Here is an 18,581-nt window from a genome sequence, read left to right as displayed (position 1 = left end):
TTTTTTCCTGGAAATTATTTCTGAACAATATTTTCCATCTGCACATTTAATTGGATTTCACATATAATGCTTGTTTAAACACAAATATTTTTCAACCAGCATCATAGTAATATCCCCTTATAAAAAGTTAATACCATTTTACAGGATTTTAGACCAGCCATCTTTAATTTTTAAATGAGTAGGGCTAGATTATACTGAAAGCCTGGAGTATCAGAATTATTATTTTAAAATAATCTCCTTTTGTAGTTTGAGGAATGCTTTTTTCTTAATGATGAATGATTTGCTAGTTCACATCATTTTGCATTGGAGAATACTACTCATTATAAGAGCAAGGTGGTCCAACCACTCCTGCTTCTTATGCATTCCAGTCATTTACAAGCCAAGCATTGAGGCCACTGAGAATGTGAAAGATGATTCAGACTTTAACCTTCCTGCCTTCAGGAAGGTCACAGTCTGACTGAGTCTCCCACACCTATAATTTGCTGAAAACCAATGAGCTCTGGGTCAGGAGCTTTAGTCAGCACTCCCCCAAAATACAAAACTGTGAACTTGTCCAGTGACACAATAATAATGCTGTTGAATGTCCAATGGTGCCTCCCAAACCACTTATCAGTTACATCATCAAGTGTGATTACAGTTTCTTTTGGTTATCACTTTTTTCCTGTGGCTCTAAATCTCACCATCTGATTTCACTTACAGCCCAATTCTCACTTCCAGATGTATTTCTAAAAGGCGATTGTTTGGACTGTTAAACTCACTTAAATTGAATAAATTTCATGATGAACTTTATTTATGAGTTTGCATAGCACACTTTAATATTTTAGGTAAATATTGTAATAAAACCAGGAAGTGTAAAAACTGCACATAAACCAGGCATCCATAAAATCTTTAAGAATTGGGCAGCAAGCCTAAAGAAAATCTTAGCTTTTAAAAATTCCATATTAGACTTTTTTTGTAAACTGCCATACATACACCTTTATGTGGCCTTACATGCTTTTTGTGACCCAACTATCCCTAATTAGAATGTGCTCACAGCACCTGTATTTTTGTCAACAGTTTGAAACCTTACACATCATCCCACCTTGAACTCCCCTTTGAATCTCTTTTTTATCTATCCACTCACTCATCCATCCATGCATTCAAAAAAATACTTATTGTGTAACTATATGTTTCAAAAGCATTGCCCCAAATAAGGACTTGGATATAAGCAGTTTTCTTAGGAGATACATAAAACACTGATCAGCAAGTGATAAAATGAGACACAGAAGAACAGCCAGCCAATAAAAGATGCATCATGGAGCCAAACATTGTGGACCATATCTCTCCAACAGGGTGAGGGACCCTGAGCATTTATACACTATTTCCTATTGGTGTTTGGTCTAGGGCTACTTCCTCCATGGAATTTCAGGCCCAAAGTGGTACAAGTGGTTTCTAGTTAGCATCTAGAAACCAAAGTGAATCCTCAAGCCAAGAAATGTATGCTGGCAGTTGAGAGCCTGGGAAGTGCACAGGAGTGAAGGAGAAGGTATCTGGGTGTGGCACTGCATTTCAGCTGTAAATATTACAAACAAAACAAAGTCCACATTCTCTGCCTATTTATCAATAATCAGAAAAGAAAGTAAAAGGCACCCAAATGGATACAAAAATGTGACACATTAGGGTAAAAATATCTGGGAGCTGAGCTGGAATTGAGGGAAGCATATTAGAGCTCATTAATGAGGAGAGGCTGTGCTGAAGAGGTGAACAATGAAGAGCAGACAGCCAGGGAAAAAAGCCAGAGAATGCCATTCAGGCAGAAGGAGGAGAGTGAGCAGGGGTGCTGTAAGAAAAAATGCTTGTCTTCCTAAGGCTCTGAAAGACCAAAATGGCTCAAATGATGGGGTGCTTGGTGAACTGGGCAGACCTTCCAGGCCAAAGACTTTGGATTTTATTCTCAGCACACAGGAATGCACACAGACTTCCAGAGCTCTGATTTTTGTATACATTTCTATAGCTGGGATGTGGAGCTGGGCTTGTGATACTCTGTCAGGCATTGGCTACAGCTTTTCTATAGCAAAGCTTTCCAAGACTTAGCCTCTGTCCTTCCCAACTCCGGGAAGATCTCCAGCCAGGGAGGCTACTCACCTTAGGTACCTGGACATTCCAAAAAAATCTGTCTAAATGAGCCCCATTAAATAGCCCCTTGTTAAGGGGTACATAAATTCTTACCTCTAGCTGTTCTGTGACCTGTTCCCTATAGGATACTCACACACGTGTGTGAAACAAACTTTTCTCCTATTAATTTGTATCAATTAATTCACACACCACTCAGATCTTGGTCTATAGCAGAATGGTTTTTCCTTCCTCCAACACATAGAAAAACTGAGTATTAAATTAAATTATTATACATGACTGTCAAAGACTGTCATGTATGGTATTAATTCTTCAAAATAAAGTATAAAAATATCTACCATCAATTAGTACTTTGAAACAATCAAGTCCTTTTCTGTTTAAATGTATTTAAATGTTGTGCATAAATGTGTACTTAACACTACGCATTCTTTGGTAACAGAAACATGGACATATATGTTTGTAACCCCCCACCCACAAACACAGACCCCTACATTCAAGCTGGTATGGTTTTCTTGATGAGTCTCTCACACTTAATAAAAGCTTTCCTCTGCTTTGTTTTGGATGTTTATTGAGATTCCCCATGAGTTATTTTGGATACTACATGTGATTTTGATCGTTCTCTACATATTCTAGGCTATTTTGTTGAAGATAAACAAGGTCATGATTATTGGATATACTTAGTAAATGGTTCCTTTCATTACACAGTGTTTCTCCTAACTCATGATGACATGTTTTGCATTGCTTTGATTTATCTTAAATCTGTCTGTCTGATGTTAACATTTTTATTCTGGCTTTCATTTGATTAACATTTTCTTACTTATATCTAGCTCTGTTACTTTAAGTATTGCATACATTATTTTATCAGTTTATAGCTACATTTAAATTTTTAATTTGTTAATTTATGTCTTTTAATAGGTAAAGTAAATATAGTTACACACATTTTCACTACAAGTGTAAATGGACTAGTGTCATCTCCCTCCATGGCTCCTGTTTACCAGCAGTGTGCATTAACTCTTTCCCTCTCTCTTATGCCTTTGGGATGAAAAATGTTTCCTATGTTCTGTTTTGCACAATTTCTTGGACATAGTTCTATATTATAATTCTAACATTTTAGTGGCTTCTTTTACATTTTATACCTATTATATGCCTTCTCTGTGATAGAATTGAACATTATTCCTTGTGATATAAGAAAGAATTTATCTGATCTTCATCCTAAGTTCCTGATAAGGGGCTTCTAAAATTCTTGAAAATGCCTTGTGATAGGAGTATCTTTCTAATGCTAATGAAGTGACTTAGGGGAAACGAGGTAGCTTCAGGATGAGGGCTGGTCACCAGAAAATCCAACCACAAGATCAGAGGGTAAAAACTTTTAGCTGCCTGGCCTCTGGGAAGGGGCCAGAAGAGGGTCTAGAACTTGGGTTAAATCACTGACCAACAATGCAACCCATCTGACTACCTGTGTAATGAAAGCCCAATAAAAACCCTGGACACCGAAGCTTAGCATATAATAACAACTACAATGCCTGAGTGCTATGAGTCATTATAGCAAACTACCAGAATTATTGAACCTAAGGAGGTCATGCAAAGCACTATATTTGTAGCTGATAAGAAGCAGGGGCAGCCTGGGGACCTCCTGAGACTTCCCACTTGCAGTGAAGGCAGTTGTGTGGAGGGTCATATCCTTAACCCAAGGGGTCTTCGCTAATGCCAGATAAATGTCAGAATTGAATAACAGCACAGCCAGGTAGTGTCTGTCAGGTTTGTTGAAACACAGTAGTCATTGTACATCTCTCCAAACAAGAAAAAAATTATAGCAACTTTTAACTACCAAATGACACACTAAAATGGAGATTTTTATTTGTTTTATTTATTTATTGATTGATTGATTCATTCATTCATTCATTCATTCATTCATTCATTCATTTTATACTGGGGTTTGAACCCAGTATCAGTGGCACTTAACCACTGAGCTACATCCCCCAACCTTTTATTATTTTTATTTTGAGACAGGGTCTCACTAAGTTGCTTAGGGCTTCACTAAGTTGCTGAAGCTGGTTCTTGAACTTGCAATCTCCTTGCCTCAGCTTCCCAAAGTCACTGAGATCATAGGTGTGTGCCACTATACCCAGATTGAAAGGGAGACTTTAACCGTTAGTAATTGATTAAATCACCAAACTATCTTGCCAAGTCCCAAGCTCAGCTATCTTTCTTATAATTTACACATCTCATATTTAATATAGGTATGCTTGGCTTTATTCCTTACAGGATTTAACACTTAATAATTTGACATTTTTCATAATTTTGAGTTATTTTTATTTATGCAGGAATTGGTAGTCTGGTGATTTTGACAGCTGCCTTCCTTGGAATTAGTTTCTTTATTCCTTTTAGACTAGTTTACTAGTTTGCAGGCTTGTCTTGATTGAAAAGTTATTTTCTCTCTCCTTACCTATCAAGGGCAAAAGGATTTTTAGGAGACATTTTCTTACTGTCTTAGAACTGTGACCAGGGACAAGAGATAAAAGCAAAAGCACTAAATGTTCCCACATTCCAGAGAGTGACACTGAAAACTTGTAAGACACCTCACTATGTGAAGTTCTTAAAGACTGGAAAACTAGGCTCACTGTTAGTTATCAACACCTACTCCCCCTTTTCTCTTTTCCCCTTACAATAAAAGACTGAGAAATGGGGGGGAAAGGAATGAAGTTGTTGACCTTGAGCCAGAAGAGAACCCAGCCTCTTTGCCCTGGCTGATCTTTGCTGTTCTTTGTTTAAAAGTGCAAAGTAATAGGCCCATTCTTGCAATTCTTTTGCAAGGGTTCCCTGGTGTTTGGAGTCTAAGTAAATGAGTGACAACTTTGGGTTTACAGATTTGTTAATTAAAGTTAGGAGATCTTGTTGATAAAAGAGCTAATAAAATAGGATTTACAGAGCTGTAGTAAGCTCTCACCCCATCTCAGTTCCCCCAGCCTTAGGAGGGTTCCTTTGGCTTCATGTACTAGACACAGAGATTAGTCTAGGAGAAGAAGCAGTCAGACTGCACAGGGCTGCTGCATCAAGGGATCACACATCCAACCAAAGAAGAGCTGAGCATGTGGACCACTGCTGGCAGCCAAAGAAGCACCGGGCTGCCCACTCTGCCATGACCCTTAGAGGTAGACCGGGTTGTTTGTACACACTTCTTCCAAGAACACTGGGTATATATACCACCTAAAATGGAGGGCACCAACCTCAGACCACAGCCAAGCAACGTCAGGCACCATTTCCACCATTAGCAGAAAGTCTACATCCTTAACCTGTTCCCCCTGCCCCTCCTAACCCAGGAGTTCCTAGGGTCATTAGAAGAACAATGGGAGAAGAAGGAGATGCCTTTTTCTCAGACCCAGACCACAAACAACTCTTGCCTTAGCCCTTGATAATTCCTTCAAGCTACAAGGGCTACACTTCTAGCTTATGATGTCAGAAAGGAGAAGCCAGGTTCTGAAATTTGAATTTTAAATCGAATCTTAAACTAAGTTAGAATAAGCTAATAACTCAAAGGGACTATCCAGCTTTGAAATTAGCTAGTGACATGTTGTAAAAATGGAGAAAAGGAACCAAGCAATGTAGTTTAATAATTAGAAAAACAATAATAAAAATAAATACAATCCTATGTCACATTCCAACACACTGAAACTTCTTCCAAACCAGCAGCCCTGGCAGATTGGTCTAGTTCCCTCCAACTGTCACCCTGGGTGTCCCAATCCAGAAGCTGTCAGCTTCAGGAAAATCACTGTCCCAAACAGCAGTGGCAGGGAGGAGAGACAACAGGAAAAGACAGTTCCTCATTTCATGTTGTGAGTTTGGCTTTGAGATACTATTGTTCTCTGGCACCTGGCCACTAAAATCGGAGCTACCTCTGCCTGTTTTCCAGACCCAGAGCTTAAGGAGCCTACTACACGGCTGCTTAGCATTTCTATACCTTTTCAAATTCCTCTAGAGATTTAATTTCAGGTTTTCACATAATACTGTTTTTACCACTATTATGTTAAAAATATTTTATATAGCTTTGATAGATTTTAATAAGTGAAGCCTCAAAATATGAATTTATGATACCATTTTCACCTGAAGTCCTAAGTTACCTTTTTAAGTTCATAAATAGGATCATTTTACTCGTCTAAAATATTGGTGCTTCCAGCCTCGTCCAGTGGCTGCCTGGAAAGTTATTTAATGAGGTATTCACCCTGAATAAGGGAATGTGTGACTTTGCCTGAGCAAGGCACCAGTAATGAAGATAATATGAATCAGTTAAGACATAGAAAGCATTCATAATAGAACCTGACACGTGAAATGTGCTTAGGAAATATTAGTTTTATAGTCTTTTTAGCTCATAAAGAAATTCGGAAGCTAAATTTCTCAAAGAAATATTATCTATAGAATCTTAACTTCAATCACTACTGATCTGTAGTACAGTAAAATAAATAAAAAGTAGATAGTGTGTCATTTCTTAAAAGAATCACAACTCAATATGACACTTCCTAATGAAAACACTAATTAAAATTAATACTGGCCACTGCTGCTGTCCGATCCTCTATCCCCTTAGGTGGGCATAAACTTGTACTGGCCAGTGTTAGGATAGGATTGAAGCACAGGTACCAATTTTCCTGTTCCCTAAGCTATTGGTATAATATTCTGGTATCAACAAAAGTACAATGACCTGAGGGACATCTTAAGGTATAGAGAAATCAAAATGAGGGGTAAAAAATGAATCCACCCTCATGTTTTGAAAGTTTATTACCAAACGCCACTTCCCTCTTTGTTTTAATGTGCTAGATCCCTCCACAGCTGCAAATTAATTTTCTCTGCTCCCTAAACGAATTACACGTAACCGTTTCTAAAAATGACTACAGACATGAAAGTCATTTTCACTTAATAACTAACTATTAATCTCATATTTCTTGGTGTCACTTTAGTATGAAGTGCAAACGAAAATTATGCTAAATATTGCAAATTTATGGCAAACACCAGCCCTTGATTTATATTATTATAGATGGTTTATCACCAGAAGCAATCTAAACAAAACTCCATCAGATAGATGTTACAATTTGTATTTATTTCTCCCAGCACTAAATGGTTCTTCAATTTCAGAACCATCATTAATATCTTATAAATGCAAATCTTAATTTCTTATTTTAATCTACAATGATTTCTCCAAGTCTTCAGAAGATTAGCTTTTACATAAAATATTCAAATAACAATTATAAATGATACTTTGTTTTCCCTGGGCAATCTATTAGCAATGATGCATAAACTATTTAAAAGGAATTGGGTGGTCTATATTGATCTGGGATATAATGGGCTAATAATGTGCCTCTTTTTCTTTTAAATGATCACCTTGCAACTTCGAATCAAATCATTGAAAAAGAAACCTTTTAAATGTTTGCAAATATCTTTAAATGTTTTGCCTACCTCCACAATCATCCAATTTTATTATATTTCCTTTCAGAATCTCTGGGAAGACTGAAGAAACCACTATATTGATCTTAATCAAGAGAAAACTGCAACTACTTAGATCTCTCTTATTTTTTATTGCCATCTTACTTATGACTTATAACCTGACCACATATACTGAAGAGCAGAGGAGACAACTAATCCTGACCACCCAGGCTGAGCTCCAGGATCAGAGGCCACTGTGTCTCTTCTTGCTGGTCCTCTCTAATCTGACCTTCTAAAGCTTCACCAACATCTTTTTGACTCAAGAACTTCATTAATGGAAATTCTCCACTGGCTGTAAAAACTCCCAACATGTCTCCTTGAAAAAATTAGAAGCTAGAACAACAATAGCTACAGAATTCCAAGCAGCCAACCCTGCATCTCATTTGCCAGATCTATCCAGCTGGCATCTCTTTGGCCTGAATGATTCTGCACCATTTTGTCTTCACTGCTCATCTCCTGAGCCTATGACAGGAAGCCCCTTATGAATATATTATTGATTCTACAGAGAAAAACACTGATTGATTTAGATTGTGCGCTTTCTTTATCTAAAAAAGGTTCATAGTGCTAATGTATGTTCAACCTCAAGTCATACATAGTGACATCAAGTAATTCAAAAATAATGGAAAGCACACTGCTTTGAAGATACTGTGATGAAGAATTCATGAATTCATTCTACAAGATTCCCCTGAGCATCTACAAGGTATCAACAATTGTGTCAGGGGCCTATAATATAATCAGAAATGAATTGTCTTTGAAGTTAATGAAATAATACTTGTTACAGCCCTGAAAGAAGTTAAAGAATGTTTTCATATTAGTACATGTTTCTGTAAACTTTGAAACGGATGGCCTCATATTATATAAGCCTCATGTTCCATAAAATTACTTTTAACCTGACCACACATAATGAAGAGCAGAGGAGACACTGATTAAAGCCAACTGAGATTGACTTTAATCAGGAGGCAAAAGACCCATATACTGAAAACTATAAAACACTGATGAGAAAAAATGAGGAAGAAATAAAAAGGTAATCCATAATCATTGATTTAGAAGAAACAGTACTCTTAAAATGCTCATAGTACTGAAGGCAGTGTATAGATTTAATGCAATCCCTACCAAAATTCCAATGACATTTTTCACAGGAACAGGGGAAAAAAAATCTAAAATTCACATGGAACCGCAAACAACTCCAGACAGGTAAGGCAATCTGCAAGGAAAAGAACAGAGCTTGAGGCATCATCCTACCTGATTGCACCATATGCTACAAAGCTATAGCAAACAAAACAGCATGACACTGGCTTAAAAAGAGACACACAAACCACTAGAACAGAATAAAGAGCCTAGAAATAAATCCAAGTATTTAAGAGTCAATTTTCTACAAAGACACTAAGCACACACTATGGTGAAAGGACAATCTCTTTTAATAAATAATGTTAGGACAACTGGATATCTACATGCAAAAGAATGAAGCTAGACCCTATCTCACATCACATATAAAAATTGCCGCAGTCTGGATGGGCACAATTCAGGAGCCACTTGTCAAAAGAAACGAACTTTATTTTTAGAACCACACAGGCCAAACAAAACAGCTCCTCAGGAAAAACCCTCAGAGCCCAACTGCCACCACCAGCTTCCCACAAGCCTCTTACACAAACACAAGCCTCACCACCTCCCACAATCCTCCTGCTCTTGAGGCCGATTGGCTGGGTCGCATGGGCGGAGCCAAAGAAGTCCCCCAATGAGCATCACCGCAGAGGAGCCAATCAGCTAGATGTTGCTGGGGCCGCTGTGAGCCAATCATCAGCTGGCAGTCTGAAAGTTTGCTGGCAGCTGGAAGTTCACTGGGGCCCCTTTGGCTGTGGCTCTCAACAAAAATCAGCTCCAAACAGATTAAAGAACTAAATGTATGGTTTAGAAAACACAGAGTAAAGAAAACATAAGAGTAAAGCTCCACATCACAGGCCTGGGAAATGCATTTTTGGACACGAAGCCAAAAGTACAGGCAATAAAAGCAAAAATAGGAAAATAAATTTATATCAAACTAAAAATCTTCTACACAACCAAGGAAACAATCAACAAAGTGACAAGACAATCTACAGGGTGAGGGAGAAAAATTTCGATCTATATATCTGATAAGAGATTAATATCCAATATAAGGACCTCAAACAATTTGACAGTAAGAACACAACCCAATTAAAAAATGAGCAAACGATCTGAATATAGACAGTTTTCCAAAAAAAAAACACTCAAATGGCCAACAAGTACATGAAAAAATCCTCAATACCAGGAATCATCAGAGAAATGCAAATTACAACCATAATGAGATATCATCTCACATCTATTAGAATGACTATTATCAGAATGATGAAAGATAAGTGTTAAAGAGGATGTGGAGAAAAGGGAGCCCTTGTGCACTATTGCTTGGAATGTAAATTAGTACAGCCCTATGGAAAAAAGTGGGGGCATTCCTCAAAAAAAAAATTAAAAAACAAAACTACTATATCATCCAGTAATCCCACTTCTGAGTATATATCCAAATGAAATGAAATCACTGTGCTAAAGACCTCTGCCCTTCTGTGTTCCTTACAGCATTATTCACAATAGCTAAGACAGAAAATCAACCTGAGTGTCCCATCAGTGGACTAATGAATAAAGAAAATGTGAGACACACACATAAACACACAAAATAGAACACTATCCAGCCTTAAAAAGAAAAGAGAGAAAATCTTGTCATTTGCAACAATCGATGAGACCTGGAGGACATTATGTTGATTGAAATAAGCTAAGCACAGAATGACATGTGTTAAATGATCTCACTTACAAATGGAATCTAAAAAGTTGAACTCAGAGCCAGTCATGATGGTACACGCCTATAATCCCAGTGACTTGGGAGACTAAAGCAGGAGGATGATCACAAGTTCAAAGCCGGCCTCAGCAACTTAGGAAGCCCTAAGCAACTCAACAAGACCCTATCTCTAAATGAAATATAAAAAAAGGGCTGGTGCTGTGGTTCAGTGGTTGAGCACACCTGGGTTCAATCCCCTGTATAAACTCAAAAGTAGAGACTAAAATAACCAGAGGTTGGGTAAGTAGGGAAGATATTGGGATATTGGTCCAAGGAAACAAAATTTCAGTTAGGAAGAATTTGTTCAAGAGATTATTGTACACCACAGTGACTACAGTTAATCACAGTGAAGAGCATTCTTGAAAATTATCAAGATGATAGATTTTTAACTCTTCACATCACAAAAAGTATCAAAAGGATGTAAGATAATGCATATGTTAATTAGCTGTTCAGTCATTCCACAATGTGTGTGTATTTCCAAAGGACATGTTGTACCTAGTAAACATGCAAATTTTATTTATCAATTAAAATGATTTTTTATATGAAAAAATTAAATCCTGAGATTTATCCCTGATATCTGAGGATAGGTTGTACATCTATTCTACAGACATAGTATAATAACATCCATTAATTACTAACTGGAAGACACAACTGGCAATATGGGAATCTCTAACATTAAAGCTTTACTTGAAAGAGTCATGCTATATTAAAGTCACTTCTGCCTGTCACATTTGGGTCAGAGAATCTTCCTTGCAGGAAGGTGAATGTCTTCTGTTAAATATTTCTTGTGCAGGTTAAAAGAATTTAGCCTTCTTTCATCAAAGATAATTGCCCTTACTCTTCAACATCATTTTTTTTTCACCAAAATTAAATTAAGGACCATAGGAAGGTACTAAAATAATACATTACTTGTACTGGGGACAAGGGTGGGAGCAAATAGAGAAGACTGATAATTGTCTTCAATTACCATGTAATATCACCTTTCCAAGGCCAAAGTGTCTGAGATAAATATAAGGTAAGTTTCAGGAAAAGGCTTTATAATAGATGTGTTTTTTCCACTGAAAAAATATTTGAATAAGTTATTGGTAAATCTATTGTCTCCTCTGAAAACACTTAAAAAGAAGATTTTTAATCTTCCACAGAAACATAGGTATTCAGAATGAGAATCCATTCCTCAGCATATTTTTTTTTTCAAATTTACTTTTTAAGACAGTAATAACTAGTTCTTACACAGGGAATCTCCTAAATCTCTGGTTAGCAAAGTGTCATCCCTGGACCGGCAGCATCAGCACCATCTCAGAACTTTTTAAACATGCCAATGCTTGGTTCCACCTGGATGGAACGAATCAGAAATTCTGGAGGAGTCGTCTAGCAATCTGGGTTTTAGATACTTCTGGGTGATTCTAATGTATGTTATAGTTTGAAAACTATACCCTAGAGATCTATCAACTGAGTCAGAAGCTCCCACATCTCCCCAAGCAGTCTTAAGTCAACCATGACCACCATCATCTTGCCTCTACTATCACAAAGTGTGGAGAGAGCAGGGAGAGGGTTGATGACAGGGGAGAAAAAGAGGAGACATTAAGTAGAAAGGAGAGAAGGGGGAAAAGAGAACCAGAAAAGGGGAAGAGAACTAGATGATTTCCATAAATTTCAATTTTTTTTTCACTTTAAAAAGGCCAAAATTCAGATCCACTTTTGTCTCTAGTGGCAGACTCACTGTTGTACAATTTTCAAACATGAAATGTGTATTTATTCCAACTGAGGTGTGTCCAGAGACAGTCTTGAGTCATAGCTCCAAATCAAGAATGATACTTGAACTGTGATAAGCACCTGATCATCTGGGAGTCTTGTCAAATATTCCAATACCAATGCCCTTCTTCTATTGAAGTCAGAAAACCGTTGCTCAGTGAGTTCCTCCCATTTCCGAGCCTCAAGAGCTGGTGCTACAATACTGAAACCTGATCTTAAGACCATTTAGAGGAATAATAAAACTGGAAACTTCTAAGTTGACTTCCTGGTTTATTGGATTATAAATTAAATTGAATGTTGAATTAAGAAAAAAACAGGATATGAAAAGGACTATTCCAACAAAAACCCTTTGTAACAATGGAGGGGAAAATAGTCATGTACCATGTATTTGCTCAGATTTTTTTTCTTTTTTATTGATTTTATTTTTTAAATACATGACAGCACAATGCATTACAATTCTTATTAAGCATATAGAGAACAATTTTTCATCTCTGTATATAAAGTATGTTCACACCAATTCATGTCTTCACACATGTACTTTGGATAATGATGTCCAACATTATCCATCATACATTGCTGGTGGGACTGCAAATAGGTACAGCCAATATAGAAAGCTGTGTGGAGATTCCTTGGAAAACTGGGAATGGAACCACCTTTTGACCCAGCTATCCCTCTCCTCAGTCTATACCCAAGGGACACCGCCACATCAATGTTTATAGCAGCATAATTCATAATAGCTGAACTGTGGAACCAACGTAGATACCCTTCAGTAGAGGAATGGATAAAAATAATGTTGCTCATATTTTAACACACAATTGATAGCATGGGATGTTCTGCATGATACAAGTTATTTGTAAAATTCAGCTTTTGATTAAAGGTTATACTACATAGGCAAACATAATATGTGATTATCCAACAATCGTTCACTAGGAACTACTCATTTCAACCCCCACGATTGGACAAACAACATGAACCTACCACCACTTCTAAGACTTATATTCATCTCTATAAAGCTACATGTCTATATATTCTTTGTGAAGATTACTATTTCTTTAGATCTTTAATCTACAGTATTCTTCACAGTATAAAGCACACTCTGGTTGATGCTTAATAAGTATATATTGAATAAAGGCATATTTTTAGTCAATCATCCAACATAAAAGGACATGGGTTTCCAGGACCTCATGAGTCTAGGGACATTGCATGGCATCCTTGGTTAGTTTAGATAATAAGGTCTTCCCTCAAATAATGTTCCAAGGTTCCCCTGAACTCAGGAAAGTTCTTGAACTCCAAATAAATAGTCAATAAGGGTACCAAGGGATGATTGCAAAAAGGAGCCTTTAATCCTCCTCCCTACAATTTCTACCACAGCCTCCAGAAATAGTCCAGATAATTACATATAAGCAGACCAAAACAGTTCAAGGATAAACATCTTGTCTCCCTTTCCAAACATATTGTTCTAACCTTCATATACAGATACTCTGGGTCAGACATAGATACATGCAGGCACCTTAATACCCAGAGAGTTTCAGTAAGAAAGAAAGATTATTGAAAGTCAAAGTCCTCCATCTACACATATTCTTGGCACTTCTCCTCTCCTCTTGCCTGTTTGTGGTCCATCACCTTTGGGTCATATCAGGTCCTAACCCATTGTTCTATTTGTGCACAAATCTCAGGACACGTACCAGTTTGCTCAAATTGCTTCCTATTTCTGACCCCATCCACTCAGCCATTCAAGAACCTTTGTACCAACCAGCTGTGGTGACCTCTTTCAGACTGAGCAACTGCTTCCACTGTCCCCCTCCCAGGCACAGTGTAGCTCACCCTAGCCAGCCTCTAGCTTCCATACTTGGGCACAATGGGGGAGGAGAGGTCCCTTATCACGGAGTGTTCAACCAGACTCATAGATGCCTTTTCTCTGAGGCCACTTTAGGAATGTGCTGAGAGGAAATAGTGAATGTTCACTGTCACACTAGAAAATACATAACTAAATCCAAACAGTATGATCCCAAGCAAACATGTAATACCTACGTTATGAATAAGCACAAATAAGACAAGAAGAATTTGGAACCAAAAGCTAACAAGCTTTTTTTCCAGCCTATTAGAACTACAAGTCTTTTATTGTTTGTTTTTAAACTTCCTTTATTTATTTTACAGATTTTCTATGGTGAGAGTACATCCTTATTTAATTGAGAAAATTATCATTTTAAAAAAAATGCACAGAGAGGCTGACTTGATTTTGGTCTTCAATTAAGTAAGTAAGAGTCAGACTGGTCATGATGACTTTTTATCTGCTGTAAAAAGATTAAAAACAAGAAGTGGAAAGAAGTTCATATTATAGAATTTGTTTTGAGGATCAAACCCAGGGCCTCATGAATGTTATGCAAGAGTTCTACCATTGAGCTACATCCTAAGCCCTATAGAATATCTTTTAATAAATAACGGTCTTAGATACTTAATAGCATATGTGGTTTGCCATAAATGCATATGTATTTTTTATACATTTAAACTGATTTTTCCATTTATTTATGTATTTATTTATTTGGTTTTCCTCCACATTTTCACTGGTAAATAATGATGGGATTTGTGGTTATATAGTCATACATGCAAACAACGTAACAATTTAATTTGGTCATTATCACTCCCCAGCACTTTCCTCCTACCTTCCCCTCCTTTCATGCCCTGGTCCCTTTTCCTCTACTCTACTGATTTCCCTTCAATTTTCATGAGATTCCCCTGGCCACACTTTTCTGTTCCTTTCCCTCTCTAGTCTCCACATCTGAGAGTAAATTTAACCCTTATACTTCTGAGTTTGAATTATTTTGCTTAACATAATGCTCTCAAGTTCCATCCATTTTCATGCAAACAACATAATTTTATTTTTATTTATGACTGAATTAAAATCCATTATATATATATATATATATATATATATATATCTCACATTGTCTTTAATCATTCATATATTCATGGACACCTATGCTGGTTCCAAAGTTTGACTATTGTGTTTTGCTACTATGAATATAAGTATGCATGTATCACTATAGTATGACTTTAGTTCTTTAAGATAAATACTAAGGAGTGGTATATCTGGGTTATATGGTGGTTCCATGCCTAGTCTTGAGGAACCTCCACACTGATTTCTATAGTTGTTTTACTAATTTACAATTCTGTCAACAAACATATACTGACTTTTAATGACTTTCACTGTCATCTTTCCTTCGATGAGTTGAGAGTTAATAATAACTGACCCAATCGCTGTATTATTGACATGTTGGCAGAAATCAGCTACTGAAAATAATATTTCTTACAATGTGCAACCTTCTGTCTTTTCAATTTTTATTATTATAAATATTAATTGTACAAAAAATGGGTTTCGACATTCTCATACACGCATATAATATACTTTGATCGTATCTGTCCTCCGAGTTACTCCCTCACGTCCCCTCCAGCTTTCTCTTTGTGACCTTCTCCTTCCCTAATAGACCTCCTTCTATTTTCCTGTCATCTTTTTTTTAAATTTCTAGATGCTATTGATGAGAAAAAACATGTGAAACTTGCTTTTCTAAAAGTATTTTCCAATTCCATTAATTTTCCTATGAATAACATAACTCTATTCTTCTTTATGATTGAATAATATTCCATTGTGTATATATACCTTATTTTCTTTACCTGTTCATCCACTGATAAGCAATATAGATTGATTCCATGACTTGGCTATCATGAACAGTGCTTCGGTAAACATGGATATGCAGGTATCTCTATTGTATGCTAACTTCAATTCCTTCAGGTATATACCCAGGAGGGATATAGCTGAATCATATGGTAATCTATTTTTAGTTTTTTTAGGATCCTGCATACTGATTTCCTTAGTGGTTGTACTAGTTTACATTCCAACAGTGCACAACAGTTCATATGAAACAACAAAGACCCCAAATAGCCAAATAATCCTGAGCAAAAAGAACAATGCTGGAGTCAACACAACACCTGAGTTTAAAATGTGCTATAGAACCAGTAATCCCAGCACCTAGGGAGGCTGAGACAGAAGAGTCACGAGTTCAAAACAATGGCGAAGCACTAAGCAACTTAGTGAGACCCTGTCTCTAAATAAAAATACAAAATAGGGCTGGCAATGTGGCTCAGTGGTCAACTGCTCTGAGTTCAATCCCTGGTACCCACTCCACCCCAAAAAATATACTATAGAACAACCAAAACAAAAGTAGCATAGTACTGGCACTAGAAAAGAAACATGGACCAATGGAACAGAAGGCAGGACCCAGCATAAACCCACACCTCTACAGTCATGATTCTGAACAAAGAATCTCTTCAAACAAAGGATAATCTCTCCAACAAAAAGGTGCTGGGAAAACTGGATATCCATGAGTAGAAGACTAAAACTAGATCCTCATCTCCTGTCTTGGACAAAAGTTAACTCTAAATGGATCAGAGATCTTAAAGTAGGACCTGGAAATTTAAAACTACTAGAGGAAAACACTGGAAAAGCATTTCAAGATGCTGGAACAGGCAAAGATTTCCTGACTAGGACTCCAATAGCTCAGGAAATAGCAAGAACTGGCAAATGGAATTACATGAAATTAAAGAACTTCTGCACAGCAGAGGAAACAATCAACAGAGTGAAAAGACGACCTCAAAAATGGGAGAAAAATCTCTGCCAGCTATATATAAAGAACTCAAAAAAATTAACAAAGGAACAAGGAATCCAAATCCAATCAATAAATGGGAAAATGAGCTGAACAGACACTTCTCAAAAGAAGTACAAATGGCTAATAATTATGTGAAAAAATGTTCACCATCTTTAGCCATCAGGGAAATGCAAATCAAAATTACACTGAGATTCCATCTCATCCAAGTCAGAATTGCTATCATCAAGAAAAGGAAAAATAACAAATGCTGGCAAGGATGCCATGGAGGAAAAAGGCTTTTCCTTTTTGTGAAGTCCCCTGCCCTGTGGATTTTTCTCCTTCCTGGTCTCCATCACGCAGGGCTCATGTAGAAGGAAGAGCTGCATGCTTATAAAATGTCTAGTGTGCTCCAGCAGTGTGTTAGGTATTTTAGATACAGGATTATGTATTAAAGTATTTAGAGGAATCCAGATACGAGGTTTAATGCCTCTTACAGGGAACTTCCCTAACAGCTGGCTTCGCCACATTTCGTTCTTCTATTCTTTAATGTCAAAATACTTTTTAGTTTCTTTTTACCAAGTGTACCTGATTCAATGTCTTAGCTGTACTAGCAGAAAAAAAAAAAGAAAGAAAGAAATTAAATAATAAAGGGAAGAAGGGAGGAGTCAGAAAGACAGGAAGGGAAACATCTGTGATGCCTTATTTTGTGTGTACACACAAAACATATATAAATATATATACACACATACATGTGCATTGACATACCAATTAAATGCATGTATTAGATGAATATATTAATTGCATACATAGACTTGTTATTCTATTTATTTGTTTAACAAGGTTTAGAGAATGAAAAGTGACTCCATTCAAAGACCAATTGCTACTTGCAAATGAGGATTCCTGGACACTCTTCTTTTATAGAGCAACTGCTAAGCTGAAAAAAAAATACTGGTATTGTCATCTTATTCCTTATGAAACCTTCTAAATTTCTCACCCACAGGGACCACCTACTTTTCTATATCCTGTTTCACTTAAGGCCCTCCTTCTATCACTTAGCCACAAAGTATGTACTATTCCTGGCTTTTCTTCCTCTTTAGTATTTTCATGTGTTTTAATGTTATCCCTCCTACAATAATAACAGTCATTAAGGACAGGTTAATACATCAGTATCTTCCATCATGCATAACCCGTGGGCACCTACCTAGGTTCTGAATGAACTGCTCTTACAATCCTTTCCCTTTCTCTGAAGCCCTATAGCACAGTGTTTTCTCCCATTGTTGTCACATACGTAATGCTGGGCTTGGGGTGTCAGTAGTTCACTGTAAGAGCAGAGCCAAGCCAGGCACACAGACTTGGGAGGCTAAGATCTGAGGATCAAAAGTTCAAGGTTAGTCTCAGAAACTTAGCAAGATCCTCATCAACTTAGTGAGATTCTGTCTCAAAAAATTTTTTTAAAAAAATTATAAACTAGGGACTGGGGCTGTAGCTCAGTGGTAAAGTACCTCTGGATTCAATCAGATATATATACATACAAAATTTTAAAATGGGCAAAGACAATGCCTCATCTATCTCTGTAGCCGCTTTAGGGATTTGTAATGGAACTGGTACATCATAGGTACTAACATCTGTGCATTAGTTTAAAATTATTAAAAATGGGATTCTGGCACATCATTAAGTCATCTAAGTGTAAGCATGGTTTTGTAAGGACCAAGGGGAGGTCAGGAGAATGATCCTCCCTTTACATGGATATTTTTAACATT

General features: G+C 36.9%; 1 protein-coding gene across 1 annotated transcript in view; it reads right to left on the bottom strand.

Annotated features, from left to right (window-relative positions):
- Positions 1-18,581, bottom strand: part of LOC113187260 (EGF-like and EMI domain-containing protein 1) — a 528,706-nt gene that overhangs the window by 469,543 nt on the left and 40,582 nt on the right. The window lies entirely within an intron of this gene.

The sequence above is a fragment of the Urocitellus parryii genome, chromosome 2, assembly GCF_045843805.1.
Source record: "Urocitellus parryii isolate mUroPar1 chromosome 2, mUroPar1.hap1, whole genome shotgun sequence".
Lineage (NCBI taxonomy): Eukaryota > Metazoa > Chordata > Mammalia > Rodentia > Sciuridae > Urocitellus > Urocitellus parryii.
Note: the sequence above shows the minus strand (reverse complement) of the source record. Positions and strands in the feature narration are given on the sequence as shown.